Genomic DNA, 15,002 nt, shown 5'->3' on the forward strand with positions numbered 1-15,002 from the left:
CTACAATATATTTTTAATATTGTCTCAGGACCACACTTGGGTTCACAGTTTTGAAGGAAGCCTGTGCTTAGAGAAAAAGCTTCAGGTGAATTTATTCATACCTAGATTCACTTTATTCATCTGAAAGAGGTACCCAGACTTGGTTTGTGTTGGCATCCTTCCAGAAAGCTATTAATTTGAGAGGCATCTTCAGTAAGGGCTCAGGCCTCCATGCTATAAGCACAGAAACTACTCCCACTGAGTAAAGGGTCAGAAGAATAGCTCTTACACACAGGTGGTGAGGCACCAGCACAGGTTGCCCAGAGAGGCTGTGGATTCTCCATCCTTGTAAGTGCTGATTGCCAGGATGGATGGGGATTTGAGCAAACTGGTCTAGTGGAAGGTGTCTCTACCCATGGCAGTGGGGTTGGAACTAGATGATCTTTAAGGTCTGTTCCAACTCAAACCTTTCTATGATTTTGTGATTACACATGACGAGAAGGGAGTGGAATGATATCTTAATGAGTTTTGAGGCTTCTTGGTAAGAAAAGGGAGCTTTTGACTGTCTGCATTGCAGTCAATGGATTTTCTCTGACAAACAGTACCAACAGGAGGCCTCCAGCTGAAGCTTTTTCCTCAGAACTACGTGTTTGCAGAATACATCTCACTATGCAGTATAGGAGATTACCTTCAAGTATTACAAACTTAGCAAAAGTATACAAAGTAAACTCATTGTACATATCCACAATGTGATTTGTGAGCTCACATAACTTAGTCAATTCAAAGCAAATGTTTACTAGAACACAATGAGACATTTTTTCCATGGTAAGAGGTCTTTCTGTACCAAATCTCACCACTTGATACCAGCAGCAGTGCAAGTGGTTCTACTAGGTTCTGTTAAATAAAATTGCAAGTGATTTTTTTTTCTTTTTTGTTTTGCTTTGTTTCTTTTCAGGAGAAACAGAATCTCACTCTTCTTTTTCAGATTGTTCTAAAAAATGGTTAACTTATGTTTAAAGAGAAGGAACAAGTCTACGGAAAGAGATTAGGTCTAGGAAACTGTTTTCTCAAAGTCTGAAGTTTAGGAAAGTGATGGGCAAGTCAAGTATGTTCTTTGAGACTATATTACTTTCACTGCTTTCTGCAGTGAAAAATTTTCAACAGATCTTTCTGAAACATATTACAGATTCTGAAGGTGTAAGAAAATCCATGGATTTTACTTCTTTTATTTAATTTTGAAATCATCAGAATTTATTTAAATATTTTGATCTTGATTGACTTACAGCATATCCCTGCACTTTGAGGGATCTAAATACAAAGGGGTTGGATTTTCTCGTTTGTTCAAGGCACACTAGGGAATTAGTGCACAGAAGGTCAGAAATTACAGATGTTTTTTACCTGGGCCTCTACGTACCAAAGGGGAAAAGTAAGCTCCCTGCAAATCTTCTCTCACACAGAAATATATATTTTTGCTAAACTGGAGAGCAGGTTGGACATATAGAAAACCAGTAGTGGGTTTTACTTGAGTAACTACTTTTACAAGATTTTAACTAATTCTAAATCCACCAGATGAGATGATAGATTTAAGATGACTGTAAGCCTGTAGAGGCCTAAAATTCTTATCACTGACAGAGACTATGTTCATCATTAAGAATCTCTGTTTGAAATAACACTGAGAAAAATGTTATGCTGCCAAAAAGATGCAGGATTATCAGTAGAAGCCGAGGCAAAATCCCATGTAAAAAGGAAAAAAAAACCCCAACCTCAACCCAAAACATTTGTGTTTTCCATTTCCTTTCTCCACAACAAAATGAGTGTTTTTTAAAAACATTGCCACCATGAAAGACTATAAGGCTTAGAGATTGCACTTGCATTCTCTTTTTTAGTACCAGTTTTCTCGTCACAAAAATTATAGCTATGATTCTAGCTGTATATGTCAAGGTGCTATGTGCTCACTGAAGATGGAGAGGATAAAGTCCTTGGAGGGGCTACAATTGACAACTCCCATGGCTAGGCAATGGGTGCTAGATGGGGCAGACTTTCCCTCCATACAAAATGCCTGCCTAAATAACAAAAGCAGGCTTGCTTAGGGTGATTATTCACCTATGCTATCTAATAAGATAACAAATCACGGTCAGGTTTTTTATAATATCCAAGTTGTTTTAACTACGTAATTTAGTGGTCTACCTGTAAATTTATGTAAGGCATATTATTTTCATTTTATTCAAATTAATACATAATTTTTGCTGAGGCAGAATGTAGAAAATGGAATAACCATGACTGGTCATTACATTTTCAATCTAAATTGCAATTGACACAGAACTCCTATAATGTCAGCAAATGAACCCAGAGGCCCACTATTATCTTTCAAAAAAAGCACCAGAATTTCAAAGAAGGAGATGTCTTTTCACACTCTTCTTTCCCATGAAAGGTCTACTTTAAGATAAATTGTAAAGAAATCATACGAAAATGTAATATTAATGAAAAATGCATTACATATAACATTGTAACTGCACTGGGTTTCTAAACTCTTGGAAGTCTTTTTGTGACCAACATTAGCAGTTCCTCAAAATAGTAACAGCACAAATTAGACACAAGACCTCACAACTCAAAATGAAATTCATAGAATCAGAAAGAGATACTATCAGTGGCACTGACAAAACTGGGCTTGCAAATTAGAAGCTACTTTTTAAAATTTGGCCCATTTCAAAACCTGATCACAGTGGATTAGCTTGATGAATTTTAGTAGAGTGGCCCAATATGATTGGTTTCTAATAGGAAAGATAGATATTTCTGAAGGAAATATCAGATTACCCCAGACTTTTGAAAGTAGAGAAAACAGAGCTGATTGTTGTCTTGATTTTGCTTTTTACTTCTTAGTGACATCAGTGAAGTAAAAGTTGTCTCCTTTGATAAATAAGAACAACTTCAAATACAATGAAGTTGGTAGTTGCAGTTTTGGTTGTACCTTGCTTTGTAGCTCTTGGGTTTTTAATGACCTCAAAATACAAGCTGGGAAAAATTTCATTAATCAGTTTACCATACTATATTTTTACAGTGACTAAGAGTTGAGCTCTAATTCTATGATGCAATGGAGAAATGTGCCTGACTATGCTTGATGTCATTACATGAAAAAAAAAGGGAGATATTGGTTTTGTTTTTTTAACAAAAGTATCTGACCTTTCTGTAAGAAGACTGTACTGATATTGGGTCTTGATCTTTCTTTAAGGATACACTGAGGCCTCTGTTATGCTATAAAGAATACATTTCTGAGATTAAAGGTGTATTCAGTACTTCCTAGCTTTCCTCAGCTTAAAACTAAAAAAAAATGGCCATATCAAATTACTCGGAACAGGTTGGCATCAACTCTTTTGGGTAAAATATTTACCTAATAGATTAATTACGAAAGCACTAATTATTCCATTTTTCTGCAAGGCAAACTGTTCCTTTCTGGAAAAGCTTCAAATTTCTGACCTAGTGAGGCATTTCTGTCAGGCACTAAAAATTAACACACAAATTTACTGAACCACTAGCAAACTTTGATGTTTTAATTCTTTCTGCTATGAAATGGGATGATCTTTTATTTCAGGAGTAATCTTTGATGTTGGCAGTTACACAAATAAATTAGGAAAATCCCAGTGACAGGAAAAGTGTTGATGAATTAATGCATGGCATGAATAGATTCTTAAAAGTACAGATGATTGACTCACTATAAATAAATGTATGGTTCATGTACACTCCTGTTAAATTAACCCAGACAGATAATGCTGTCGAATCAGTACCCTATAGCTACTGCATGGACGTATGGAGAAGTAGCTGTAGTTGTCACATTCTTTAGGAGGCAACTTATAATTTCTTCGAAGTGATGATACCTGTTTCATTCAGTGCGGCATCACATTTTTAACTTTTATATAACAAAACACAGGCAAGTTTCTTCAAAATCTTTTTCTATTGGGTAGTTTAAAGTCACAGGCCAACACATTGACCTGGCCTCCATCATTACATTTCCCAGTATGTATAACCATTAAGTAACAGAATCAATCCATCTCTCTCGCCTGATGAAACACAGCAAAACTACAGATGGCCTATGGACAAATGCTGTAACAGTGAGAGGACAAAAGGCAGTACCCCTTGTTCTGGAATTGTCTTCCTAGATAAGAGTAGAGCACAAATCTGGCTTTTAGGTTATCAGTTTCAGACAAGCAATCTATTTTATATTTATCAAACGTCTTTGCATTGAGATGATACTGATAATGAACTGTTAGTTTTTACTAGTTCGCCACACTGAGTTGTTATGCAGACCTTCCTTCCTGTCTTAGAGAGAAGTCTTAGCAAATTGCACCATCTTTTGTTACTTTCTCAGGAGAGAGTTGGAAGAAAAAAAAAAAAAGGTATCCACATTAGACTTTTACTTTGGATTTACTTCTTAGGTGAATCTTCTGACTTATGCTTGGGCCAGCACTGTGGAGTGGTCTCAAGAGCGCTTAAACTGCTTTTGGTATTCATTGGGAATGGTGATTTGTTGGCTGGAAAGAAATCAAAAGGTGTTGTCCAACTGCTGGAGCATTCAGCTCAGGAGACCAGACAAAAATTACTCTCCTTGAAGCATGTATTGTGTAGGCATAAGGTCCTCACAGCTGTTCTCTACTTCTGCACCATATTTTTGAACCCTACAAATTACTACTTGTGTTGTCATTGCTCATAAATTCAAGGAGTGGTGAAATATGTTCCCGTGTGACCTGATCTAGGTGGACCTGCTTCTGCAGGGGGGTTGGACTAGTTGATCTCTAAAGGTCCTTTACAACCCCTTCCATTCTATGATTCTATGATATTTTGGGTTGACTGTTTTATTTACAGCATTTCAAGTTTTCTGTTTCCTAGACCATATTAAAATAATTTGTCTCAAATTGTTTATGAGGGATTTACTACCAACACTGGCTTTCGAAATTCTCTTTGTTCCCCTAGCAGCTCATTCCCCTTTCCTAGGTAATTTTTAATGTTGATTTGTTCAGCGATGTGGTCTACAGAAATACAAACAAAATTACTTTCGCAGAAGCCAAGGGGTAGCACACATAGGATGGACGTGAAAGTTTTTAACGAAGTGCTGTCACAAAATTGCTCTCATTGTGGAGCCATGGACTCATATATAAAAGCTATTAAAACTAAAACAACTTTCTCACCTGCAAAACTTTCCTTGTCAGATTAGGTCCATATATAGGGTACATAGCCAAAATAAACAGATTACTCTTTCACTTTCAAATGAATCATATGACTTTACAAAGTAATTAATTCTATTTAACATTATTTTGTTACTCTTAAATTTTAAACAGCCTAAGCTAATGTCTTTTCTCTTTCCATAATCTATTATTGTTTTTTTCCTATTCTCCCACAAATGTAACATTGAAGCACTCTCTCAGACCAGATTAATTTCTGTACTCATTAATTTAATGTGCCTTGACCTAATTCTGTTAACTATGTCCTGAAGTTACTTTTATTAATCAAAATTCCTAGTTTATCACAATAACATTCCTCTAATAAAAAAATAAGCCTGATTGTACAGAAGGAAAATAGGGAAAGAGGGATAATACATGGTTTGCCACTGACATTGGAGAAGTCAGTGAAACTTTCTAAGTGAGAGGATTTCAATACTCTCTAGTTCTTGCATTACAATGTTCTTTCCTCAACTTTCCTTTGCAATTTTAGAATAATGTTTAAATATGTCATCACAGATTGAATCAGAAACTTTGTTGTGACTACATGTTTTTCGTTTTGTTTTTTAAAAACAAAACAAAACAACAAAAAAGCTAGTTTCCTGTTTCATGACCATGTATTTTCATTTCTTCCAGGAGGGAATTCTGCCATAAGTGACTGCTGTCTACGGGTGACAAATGACACACACTGAAGTCTGTCACATGGTCCACATGACAGAGGAAAACTTTCAGTTCCAAATAAAATTTATTACTGTGTATTACTACCTGAATTGGAGTCTTTGCTCTCCCTCTTCTTGGTAGGAACATAGAACCGAACTTCACTTGGCATTTTGAAAAAGTCCGAACTATACATGATTGGAGTCTCTGTGTACATTGTCTTGCCTATTTAGTAATCCAAACCGTTTCCAGAGTTCTACAGATGCTTAAAAATTACATTAAAATACTTCCTTTTTAATTTAGATTCCTCTTTCTTGACACTGTTTTACTTTGGGTGTAATGAACAGTTTTATCTTCAGAACCAAAACCACACTTGAGCTTTTGAAAACCATCTTCCTTTCTAATTCCATCACAATGACAATGCATGTAAAGACTTTACTGCATTAATTCATTTTAAAATATTTCAATAGAAGACCAAAGCAATTCCTTAATTTATAGAACCTAAAATAGAGTAGTTTGCTTTCAAACTAGAAGAAACCAAATTATAAAAAATAAAGAATGGTAGAAGCAAACAAATAAACAAACAAATGCTGTCAACATTTTTGTGGCAGTATTTTTTCTGCTTACTATACAAACATCAAACCATACAATCCCCTTCATTCTTCAGTAGATAAATTCCAGGGCAAAAAAAGAACCTATTAATTACCTTTTGCCCAAATGATCCTCTGCATAAAACATTTACAAAGGCTTTTGTAATGTATCCATGGCCAGTGGAGTATTCTTCAGCTTCCCATTTACAGTCTATAGCCTATCCATATATCATAAAATCACAGAATGGTAGGAGGTTAGAAGGCACTTCTAAAGATCATTTAGTCCAACCCCTGTGCTCAAGCCAGTCCACCTCAATCAGGTCATACAGGAACATGTCTAGGTGGGTTTTAAAAATCTCCAGAGAAGGAGACTCCTTCCCTGGGCAGCCTGTGCCAGGACTCCCTCACCCTTGCAGGAAAGAAGTTTTTCCTTATGTTTAAGCGGAACTTTTTGTGTTCCAGCTTCTTTCCATTACCACTTTACCTGTCACTGGAGACAATAAAAAAAAGTGCTCCATCCTCTTGACAAATACCTTTTAAATACTTGTGTTATTGAGATCCTCCCTTAGTCTTCTCTTCTCCAGGCTGAAAAGCCACAAATCCCGCAGCCTTTCCTCATAAGACATTCCAGTCCCCTGATCATCTTGGTAGTTCTGTACTGGACTCTTTCCAGAAGTTCCCTTGTTCCTCTTGAGCTGGGGAGCCCAGAACTGGACACAGGACTCCAGAGGTGACCTCACCAGGGCAGAATAGAGAAGAGGAGAACCTCTCTTGACCATTTGGCCACACTGCTGGCTCATGTTTCGTTTATTATCAACCAAAACTCCCAGGTCTTTCTCTGCAGAGCTGCCCTCCAGCTGGTCAACCCCCAGTCTGTACTGGTGCATGGGGTTTATTGAACTTCCGACCAACGTCAAACTGAAAATTCCAATTGGTATCAAAAATAGCACGAAGCTAAGAATTGGTAAGAGGGCACAAAATTAGATGATAATTATAGAAAGAATGAGAAGAACTGAAGGTCATGAGTAAACAAAGTATATATAAAACATCAGATAATAATATATACAAGTTATTTTAACTAGATGATTGTTTTTTGCCTAATAAAACTACATCTGAGTCTTTGGAGAAGAAGCCACTGGATTGATCAGAATCGTAACAGTATTTTCATACAAAATATGACATTTGCAGCTGGATCTTCGTCTCACTGAAACTCACTGCAAACTCCCTTGGACATAAATGTTAGTAAGAATTCAGAGTAAATAGTCCACCTTTGACAGAAAGGGTAGCAATTGAATCAGCGGTTAGTTTTATGTATTGCCTTTCAGTATATTAAAACCAAAATTGCTAAGAAAATCTGAAGGAAGGGAATGGAACAAATCTGTTACTGAATATGCCAATTTTGTAAAGGAAATCACAGAAAGGTAGGGGGAAAAACGCAAGTAACAGGATTATAGACACAGTTCTTTATATTGATTAAATTCAGAACTTCTGCTGTGATATGCACTTAAATTTGTATCTAAGTCCTGCCTCTACTATTTAAATCCCACCTGGGACCTAGAAAATCCATATGGTTTTACATTCCTTATACAGGATATCCATGTAGCTGAAGCATATTGGATACAGGTCTTGCACTTGAATTGGTAAAAGTCTGAGAATATCATCTCATATAAAACACCATGAACTTGAGACGGCTCTTTTTTTTCCTGATACTATCGAAATTATTTATACTTTATATGGTCTTGTTTGAATAACTACCTTTACTAAAGCATTAAGATCATTTGAGTTGTACTGGGCCACACACTATTTTTAAAACAACCCAGATGCCATCTTGCTTGCATGTAAATTTATTTTGGTAGCTCCACACATGCCTCCAAAAATACTATTAGAATAAGACATTTTAGTGTCTTCAATTTGCACTCAGCTTTTTGGTCTTCACCTTATTTTAGAGAAAAAGCCTGTTCCCCAGAAGAAAAATTTGCCATCCTCCAAATCAGGATTTATTGGGTCATCTGTGTGTTCATGGGTGAGTGTGTGTATGAGAGAGTATATCTAGAAAGTGATCCAGCACAGTTTTATTTCCTCTTCTGCATTATGGAAATGGTGATTGCCCCCTAGAGCTTTATTCCCCCTTTGTGTATCTTGTCCTCTCTATAGGGCTATAGGGTTTCATTTCTTCTCTTTGTGAGCTCTGCTGCCTTTTCTTTAAATTCAGAGCTCCTCTCCTCTAGGGAATATGCAGATTACTCTGCTCCCTGGCTGAAGCAATTTGAAAGGTGTTCTGACTACTTCCTCCTCATCAATGAAACAAAGACTTCCCACTGCTCTCTCTGCCTTCTCCCCCTCTGAAATTTTCAGCAAGTCCTGAAAGGTTTGCCTACATTGCCTTCGTACTCTTAACACTTTGTTGCATTAAACCACAAGCAATTTATTTTGGCTTTACCGAACAGTCATGATACGCAAAGTCATGAATTTATTAGTAGTCTAATTAGTGTCTTGGCAGCCTAATACAACAAAGACATATATTAATCCAGTTATAATGATACTAACACATGTATTACAAATTATCCAATTATTGCTAATCCACATAAATTCTATTCTTTCAGTTATATATTGACTTTCTCCAATCTAACTCTATCTCCTGGTGTTACGCTTACCCCTCCCATATCTTTGGGATCCTAATGTTGACACTGGCAGCTCACTTAAGAAGAGAAAGGGTTTGCACTGAATCGCCAGTAACCTGACTTCATTGCTGAGAAGAGTCTACTCTTATTTTAGTCTGGAGGAGATTGATGGGAGATCTTATTAACATTTATAAATATCTAAAGGGTGGGTGTCAGGAGGTTGGGACATCCCTATAGTAGCTAGCAACAGGACAAGGGATAATGGGATGAAGCTGGAACACAAAAAGTTCCACTTAAATATAAGAAAAAACTATTTCACTGTGAGGGTGAGGGAGCAGTGGAACAGGCTGCCCAGAGGGGTTGTGGAGTCTCCTTCCTTGGAGGTCTTCAAGACCCACCTGGACATGTTCCTATGCCACCTGATCTAGGTGAACCTGCTTCTTCAGGGAGGTTGGACTAGATGATCTCTAAAGGTCCCTTCCAACCCCTACCATTCTATGATTCTATGATTTTCTCTCTGTGCTTGCGTCTGTTTAGGTTCATTTTTATACCAGTCTGCTTGACTGCCCTGACTCTTCTTCTGTTCCCCTCTGGTTAGTTACGCAATGGTCACTTCATCAATATATTTACCTAGACCATACAACTACAGAGAAAGTGTTAAACTAAAGCAAAACCAAGTTGGCCAATAGCCTCATACACTCCTGTACCATTGTGCTGTTACAAATCTATAATTGTCCAAGACAATTGCTTAAAACTCCTGAAGTTTGTCATTACGTTTATCAGAAAGCCTGTGTTAGCTGCTCATAGCACAAAGGTGTATAAAAAATACTGCTTACTTTTACTTAGGTTCACTTAAAGCTTGCATTTAATTTCTCTGTAATGACAAGAAATAAGTTTAATCAACACTTCATTTGTCCATTCCATGAGTATGACTGAATAATGTAGAATCAAAATAGAATTACAAATACCTCAGTAAAGATAGCTAAATGTCCTTGGAAAAATCATTTGGTATAAATAGTTGCTACATATTTTTCCTATATTTCTCAATACAACTACCATTGTAAACGTTTGAGCTTAAAAGCTAGAGAAAAGTTAGATTTTAAAATAAATAATTAGCATTTTGTGGTGCCAGAGACACACAGCAAATTTTTGCACCGTTGTAGAAAGATGAGCACAAAAGGGATATTACCATTGCAATGAACATTTATTTTATTTCCTATTCTATTTTGCACGGGGAGTACTAAATACAGACTTTCCTAGCATTTTTCAGGCAATAAAACCAGCAGTTAAGTCCTTACTTTCTTCTAATTTTCCTCTTCTACTTTTTTTTTTTTAACAAAGCACGTCTATCTCAAATGAAGCTGCACTGAATCACAAAATGGTAGTGATTGGAAGTGACTTAAAATCATCTAGTCCAAACTCCCTGCAGAAGCAGGTCCCACTAGATCAGGTTACACAGGAACGCATCCAGGCGGGTCTGGAAAACCTCCAGAGGAGAAGTCACACCCTCCCCTGGGCATGCTGTGCCAGGGCTCCCTCACCTGAAAAGCAAAGAAGTTTTTCCTTAAGTGGAAGTTTTTGTGTTCCAGCTTTTGTCTATTACCACCTATGCTGTCACTAGATACTACAGAAAAAAGTGCTGCCACATCTAACTTGCCATTCACCTTTTAAAAACTTATAAGTAATAAAGAGCTCGCCCCTCAGTCTTCTCTAGGCTGAACGGTCTCAGATCCCGCAGCCTTTCCTCATAAGGAAGATGCTCCAGTCCCCTGATCATCTTGGTGGCCCCGCCTTGGACTCTCTCCAGCACTTCCCTGTCCCTCTTGAGCTGAGGAGCCCAGAACTGGACACAGGACTCCAGATGAGGACTCACTAAGGCAGAGTAGGGAGGGAGAAGAACCTCCCTTGACCTGCTGAAAACACTCTTCTTGATGCATCCCAGGATGCCACTGACCTTCTTGGCCACGAGGGCACATTGCTGGCTCATCTTTAGTTTATTGTCAACCAGCACTCCCAGGTCTCTCTCTGCAGAGCTGCTCTCCAGCAGGTCAATCTCCAGCCTGTACTGGTGCAGGGGGTTGTTCCTTCCCAGATGCAGGACTCTGCACTTGTCCTTGTTGAACCTCAGAAGGTTCCTCTCTGCCCAACTCTCCAGCCAGCTGAGATCCTGCTGAATGGCAGCACAGCCTTCTGGTGAATCAGCCAGCCCTCCCAGTTTGGTGTCATTAGTGAACTTGCTGAGGGTACACTCTGTCCCCTCATCCAGGTCGTTGATGAAGATGTTGAACAAGTCTGGCTCCAGAACCTGTGGGGTTCCCTGTGGAACCCCACTGGCCCTAGGCTGCAGACACTTGCCTTTGAAAACGAGCTGAGAATGGATTAAAAAATGTACAATATAGCATAGCATGCCATACCATAGCATAGAGCTTAGAAATGCACCTACTTGAATAAGAAACATATCGCACTATTGATTCTGCTCATTACTTACCCACAAATAAATCAACAAATCCATAAAAATAATGTCCATTGATACTGAAATTATTCAACACATGAGGCTATGGAATTTTTGGCAGAAATAGGCCATTAATTATATAGTACTCATAAGTTTCTAGGTAATTTATTTGTGACCCAGACCACATAACAGTGTCTCTGCTCATTGATTATAACTTTCCAGTGCTTCAACTGACAGTCAAGTTTACTTCTTCCTGAAACACGTTTTATTTCTCAATTAAAAGAGTCTTGGCTACTCGCATACATTAATATAATTGCATAGATTTGGGATAAAAAGTGTTGAAACATAAACAATGAATATAACTAAATATGTGATAAGACAAATAGCTTGCAATTAGGCTTATATATATATAGTCTACCAAATGTTATTACCAGAAACCAAAGTGAAAGCGAAAGCTGAAAGGAGCACCACATGCTGTCGCAGTGACATGGGCACTACCAAAGGAGAGATTCTATATCCTAGTGCCTGTTCTCAGAACCAGTAATTATTTTGGTGCCACGCAATTGCTAGATAAAATCAAGTAGTGGCAGTAGTTTTCCATAACTCAGCTCTTTCAGCTTCACAAGCTGAGCACTTATTCATGTTGTCTTTGGCCACAGAATACTGCATTTCCTCTCGCATATTGGCACAGCTTTCACAAAACATCTTGGCATATTGCTGTCTGTAGAGAACCAGCACACACAAAAAACCTAGAGTGTGAAGAACATCAGCTCCTCCGTTTGGTAGTAACAAGGCAGATTTCAAAGACAAGCATATTTTAAAAAAAAGAAAAAAAAGTGCTTAAGAACAAGAATTGTATCAACAACTTCACGAAACGGTACTAAAGTTCTGCTTCATTCCAAAGTGTCATTTAGCCACCTGCTTACAACTTGCTACTTGCTTCTTTTCCTCAGCTGGTGGCAAGCACTGGAAGGCTACATTGATGTTTTCCGTGTTATCAAAATTCTCCGATTTTGAAGTAAGAATAGTGATCAGTCCAATATCCCTCTATAAACACCCACTGGCAATACATCTTTCAGACATCTGTTTGTTCAGATATCCATTTTTTATCATCTTTCATAATAACCTGCTCAGAGAAGCAATGACAATTTCTTCTCCTGAATAGCGTGGGATGCTGAACTCCTGATTGATTCAGTCAATACTCGTTTGTGCAATAATGACAGGCAAAATAGTACCCGTTTGCCCAAGTCAATCCTTGATATTGGCAGCGGGGTGCCCTGGTAAAGTGTGCCTGCACCTGACAAAGGGTTCAGGAGCAAATTTCCTTAATGTCTCTCATACCCATTGCTTCACCTGTCTGCTGTAAAAGCATGAGATGCTTATTTCAAGTACCCTTTCTCAGTGAATAGTTGTTCAAGGGAAGTTTTTGTTTGTATGTTTGTTTGAATTACAGCAGCTTCTGCTTTCATTTGATGCTACTGATTACTTTACTGCCTATTTCTATTTTGTTAGTGCCATACATATAGTTACAGCTTCTTACCCTGCACAATGAAGTGAGGAAACTTCTGGTACAGCAAGTTACAGGGTATTTGATGCACATTAACAGATTCCTGACAGCAAGGAAGTGCTTGTCTTTTGAAGCAAAATAACGTACTTGTGAAATTTTAGTGATTTATCATTGTGTGTTTTAAGCGGCCTCAGGCACATTACCATCCTCTTGACGGGCTGCCAAATTGTTACTCCCTTTAATTTGCTTCTTACTCATGAGCTTAATATACAATAAAAGTGCTAAATGGAGAGTAGACTGAGAGGTTTAATGCTGACTGGCAGCGTACTAGTGTCTTCTACTCCTAAAATTGGGGGATACTGTTGGCTAAATGGCAGCACCCTCATTAAGACAGCCAGCAGTTTCCTTGGGGCATGCACCATTTTTACCTTGCCTTACATATGATTTCCAAGTCAGAAACTTCTAACTAGTGTTCCCTAGAAAAGAACGCATATCAACTTTTTTTTGTTGTTGTTAACAACAATCTGCATGAAACATCAACTCCCAAAAAGCTTATAGACTTCTTAAGCTGTTAACCCTTATTATTCCTTGAAATAAATGTATTAGATGAGATTATCACAAATTGTCTTATCTCAAGTTATGTACAAAATATGGAATTTATTTTTCCTAATCCTCCCCTAAAATCATATCTATCCACTTACTCTCAGTACATCAATATCATAGCAAAAAATACTTCAGTGAAGTCTACTCATCAAATCCAAAAAGAACTAGGCATTAGTTAAGTTCCTTAGCTGTCTGATGTTATCCAGTTTTCAAGGAACTCCATAAACCATTTATGTAATTCTCAATGTTAAAATAATCATCTCAGGAAGCTATATACCGTGTTCAAGGCTTATTATATCTAATTGACAAAGACTTTTAAGTTTAAAAAGCACAGCTTATATATAAACATTCTGAAAAGTAAGGGTTTTCTATGTATATCTCTAAATAATTCCCTGTGTACATTCCCAGCATATTACTGTACCTCTACAGATTCACAGAATGGTAGGGGTTGGAAGGGTCCCCTAGAGACCATCTAGTCCAACCTCCCACTAAAGCAGGTTCACCTTGATCAGAGTGCAGAGTAACATGAACAGGCAGGTTTGGAAAACATCCAGAGAAGGAGACTCCACAACCTCTGTGGACAGCTTGTGCCAGGGCTCCATCACCCTCACAGGAAAGAAGTTTCTGTTCAAGAAAGTTTCTCTTCCTGTGTCACTGGGAACTACAGAAAAAAAAGACTCGGCCCACTCTCTGGACACTCATCCTTTAGTTATTTGTGTTGATAAGGTCTCCTCTCAGTCTTCTCCAGACTAAACAGCCCCAGGTTGCCATTTATTTTGCATTTACACTAACTTGCATCTCTACTTTTATCCATCATACTTATGAAAGGAGAACATGAAGAGCCATGAGAAGAAAAGCTGGATGTGAAAACAAGTTTGTAATAACAGTAAAACTATTATCCATACTAGCAAATACCCATCAGGACAGCTCCCATTATTTGATAGTTCCTGGCAATTCCTAGCCTTTGAAGCCTGGGGCAACCCATTTCCAAACTGGTTGCAGCTCATCTGTGTGGATTTGCTCTCCTTGACTGTCTTTTAACTTTAATCAGAAAGACTCATACCTCTCACAGTGCCAGTGCACATAAGTTTGTATGGTCATGTTACACTGCAGCCCAGACTCACCTCCTGTAACATTTCACCCTGCCAGTGTGTTGTCATCCTCCTTTCCACAGACATGGTGAGGTAAATGGCATTTTTCTGCACAGGATGGATTGGGTCAGATTGGCTTGAGTGTGAGCTCCACCTTTTCAGTAGAATGGTGCTGACTCCTTGCTGCAAGGCAAACTCCAGGCTTCTGGACACAGCAAATAAAACAACTGAGGAACAGATGAAGGGCCAGGAACACCCCTAAGAGAACAACCAAAACCCTGTAACTCCACAA

The sequence above is a fragment of the Colius striatus genome, chromosome 2, assembly GCF_028858725.1.
Source record: "Colius striatus isolate bColStr4 chromosome 2, bColStr4.1.hap1, whole genome shotgun sequence".
In the NCBI taxonomy this organism is placed as follows: Eukaryota; Metazoa; Chordata; class Aves; order Coliiformes; family Coliidae; genus Colius; species Colius striatus.